The sequence below is a fragment of the Sinocyclocheilus anshuiensis genome, unplaced genomic scaffold, assembly GCF_001515605.1.
Source record: "Sinocyclocheilus anshuiensis isolate Anshui unplaced genomic scaffold, SAMN03320099.WGS_v1.1 scaffold42, whole genome shotgun sequence".
Classification (NCBI taxonomy): domain Eukaryota; kingdom Metazoa; phylum Chordata; class Actinopteri; order Cypriniformes; family Cyprinidae; genus Sinocyclocheilus; species Sinocyclocheilus anshuiensis.
The window spans coordinates 644,144-648,270 of record NW_015546057.1 but is presented as its reverse complement, the minus strand read 5'-3'; the positions used below and the strand labels follow the sequence as shown (position 1 = coordinate 648,270).

Genomic DNA, 4,127 nt, shown 5'->3' with positions numbered 1-4,127 from the left:
TGACCCAAAGTTGGGTTGAAACAACCCAGCATTTTTTAGAGTGTAAGAGCAAAGCGACATATAAGCACCATCCCAGGTTAACCTCACTACAGAGGATGTGTCAAGGTGACTTTGTAAAAGCAATTTACACAGCATTGAATACAAGGAAGGTCCCCCTGGAGCAACATGGGATTTTGTCCCTTGCACAACAGCGACTGGGGATCCTAGTAATTCCCCATGAATTTTCAGATAACTGGCCCTGATCTTTCACAACTAAGCAACCTCCAAAGACTGCAGAAGATGTGAATTAGCCCTGTTCTGACCTCTGTGATACTACACAGAGAGTGACATTGTTTGAAAGCTTTTTAAAAGAAAAACTTTGAGAAGGTAATGCCTTATTGCTCCCTTATAACCTGGTAATGTCACATTTTCTATTTTAGTGTGTTATGTAGTCTCCGGTTTTTAGTTTCCTTAAAGAATTCCATTGGAATGGACATTCAGAAATCATTCTAATATGCTGTTTTGGTGCTCAAGAAAAATGTTTATTATTATCGATGCTAAAAACAGCTAAAAACATAAATTCATAAGAACTGGATTTTATAAAAGACTATTTTTCGTAAGAATGCAAAGGTTTTTATTAGGGATGTAACGATTAACCATCGAATCGTGAAATCAAAATCATGAATCGAATCGTGAGTTGAGTGAATCGTTACATCCCTAGTTTTTATTTTCACTTTTGATCAATTTAATGCATCCTTTCTGAAAAAAAGGTATTAATTTCTTTTACATTTTTCCTATTGTAAAAAAAATAATAATTAAAAAAATAACATAAAATAAAAAAGGGGTGCAAAAACATTTATTAAATCCCTTAAAAGACTCCAACCTTATAGGTTCTGCTTTCAAGTGGAAGTTTAAGGCATCGACCAGGTCTTGCTCACCCACACTTGCTCATTTACTCACCCTCGACCATCAAAGATCAGTTTGTTCATTCATTGGAACAGATTTGGAGAAATTTAGCATGACATCACTTGCTCACCAATGGACCTTTTCACTGGAGGAAAGGTTATTATGGATTATGGAGCGATGGTTTAAAGTTAAACACCTCAATGATGGATTTGTTTCTTACAAACACACAGCTTATCACTTCACAAGACTTTCACAAGATGATGGACTGGAGTGGTGTGGATTACTTGTGATGTTTTTTTTTTCAGCTGTTTGGACTCTCATTCTGACGGCACCCATTCACTGCAGTGATGTAATGCTGAATTTCCGAGAATCTTTTCAGCAAATTTTCATTTTTGAGTAAACTATTCCTTTAAAACATTATTTCCTGGTTTAAATAAGATTCTAAATCCCAGATGTTTTCAGACATTAAACTGAATATATAAAGAGAGTTTATATCACATATGAATTTTACATAAATGAAACTTTGTCAGAGGTTTTTAATCCACCTTCCATCATTACTGCAATATTATAATAAAAGGCATGCTAGCACAACCTGATTATGAGTGTGCTTCTGTAAATGGAGATTAAAAACCAAGTTAACTGCAACTTACATAATTACAACACTGATAATGTGTGGGAATGAAAAAAAATCAGAGACTGTTAGTGGAGTTTTGTTCAAGGGGAACATGGTTTTACTGACAATACTCAGTTTGCGGTGGTTTTATATTCAACAAAACCTCTACTCAGCCTCTTTGACATAAATGTCTTATAGAATTTTCATCTGCGCGACAGCTCTGGTCACATCATGACATTATACATATATATTTCTGGCTTAGAGAGATATCAAAATATAACCTTTGAATCAAATACAATTTGACTTTGGGCAATCATTCTTAACCCTACTGTATCATATTACATACATTAATTTCCAAGGCCTCTACATGATCAACGTTGCTATAAAAAACTGTTATACATAACCTTCTATATGCATTCTGCCTTCTAAATGATCATTTACACTTTTTCATATGCTAAATTTTAGTGCAATTTTAAAAATGTCCAGCTTCAGGTCTTGGTTTATGTTTTTTTTCATGTGAAATCTACTGATTTTTATGAAGTAAGCATGAGAATAACTTTTATATTGATATAGATGAACACTATCTGGACTGAAGCAACTTTGGCTATCTTATCTATACATCATTATTTAGAAATATTGTGTTAAAATGTGAGCATCAAATATGATACATTAGCCTTCTGAGGAACATTTATTTGTACATCTTTCAATCATCAGTGTATTGCATTGATTATATGTTTTTCCCTCACAATTAATACAAACCTTTGATTATAAAACAAAGCATGTACTGTATATGTCATCTTACAAAGACATATGATTGGGAGATATACTGATATTCTATTTAAGTAGTCTGTTAAAAAAATATCTCATTGATTTACATTACAAGCCAATCAGAATCGCATCTTATTTTTGGGCCATATAGCTAAATAACAACATCTGCACCAATTTGCATATGTTTTGCTTTTTGATTTTCTCTCTGTATATAGGAAAATATTCTCCTATTTCATAATATACTGTATGTGTCATAAAAGCCTGATGTATATGATGTGTATTTTTTGTTTTACATATTACTTTGTTATAATTACTATTATTATTATTTTGCATAGCTATACATAAACTGTTTCATTTCTTTTTTAAATCACTTTTATTTCATGTATCAGGCATACTTGGGTTAACTAAAATATTTGGCAAAAGTACCTCCACAGAGACCATCCAAGCCATGTAACAACAACTATCCGTCTTGCCAACAGAAAAGCATCACACAAAAGGATTTTACCGCAGTATATTTATATTCCATTTCCAAAAGAAATGCAATTTAATGAGCAGACGTTGTGTTGAGAGAGGATGGCAGATGTTTTGAGGCAAGCAACAGTCAGAGGATTTCAATGCAGATGAGTGAAACAGAGATGCAGTGGTTTGATTTTAGTGTCAAAAAACACATTTTCTTACCGAAACAACCAACTAGTGGCATATGGAAAAACTATTTGAGGCTATTTTGAAACACACAGCAATTGTTTTGAATTGTCAGGCAGAGAGAGACTGACCTCTAAATGATTCTCAACTCCCTCTACAGCTTCGTCTGCTGGTGCTTTCATCACGCCACTGAGGACAGAAGGACAAACCGATATTTACCGCATGTGTGTGCTGTTATAGCAGATCAATAGAAGGAAGCGTGAGTGTGGTTGTCATAGAGACACACCTATATTTGGTCCCTGCATATTGGAAAAAGATTCAATTACGGGCGGCGGATTTTTGCATGCTTCCTGATCTATTCGCTTAATGTTTGTCAGTTCGAGTCGTTAACGGGATTGGAAAAGCAGTAACAGATGTATCCTACGGAAGTCAATAAAAAAAGATTCTGATGTTGTTGTTTTTTCTTTCTTTTTTAGTCATCAGATGTTGTATATGCCTAGTAATAGCAAGACACAAAACATTTACATTTAGTCATTTAGCAGACGCTTTTATCCAAAGCGACTTACAAATGAGGACAATAAAAGCAGTCAAACAACACCAGTCATGTTCAACACAAATTACAGCCATGTGAGTGAAAACCCACCGCTGTCTGACATTTAGAAGCCAAAGCGATGCCTGTTTTAAAAACAGCCATTGAAATGTCAAGTTATTCAAAACATATATAATTTCAGTCTTTGGATCAGTTTACTTTGTAAAGAGTAATAATATGTATACAATGTTTGGTTTGGTTTGAAAATAATCATTTTCTATGTGTTGGAAGTTTAAAGGGGTCATATGACGTTGCTAAAAAGAACATTATTTTGTGTATTTGGTGTAATGAAATGTGTTTATGCGGTTTAAGGTTAAAAAAAAACACATTATTTTCCACATACTGTATATTATTGTTGCTCCTCTATGCCCCACCTTTCTGAAACGCGTTGATTTATACAAAGCTCATCGGTCTGAAAAGCGAGGTGTGCTCTGATTGCCCAGCTATCCAGTGCGTTGTGATTGGCCGAATACCTCAAGCGTGTGACGGAAATGTTACGCCCCTTACCATACTTTGATGCCATGTCCCAGCGTGACAAGACAAAAACATTAAAACCCATTACAAACGAGGCATTTGCTGCATCCAGTGGGGACATAATTACTGATTATAATGACTTATACTGTCTTTTTA

General features: G+C 34.4%; 1 pseudogene; it reads right to left on the bottom strand.

Annotated features, from left to right (window-relative positions):
* The window catches only part of LOC107699318 (tRNA pseudouridine synthase-like 1), an 18,455-nt pseudogene extending 14,435 nt beyond the window's left edge, over positions 1 to 4,020 (bottom strand).
* Positions 4,021 to 4,127: the final 107 nt, after the last annotated feature.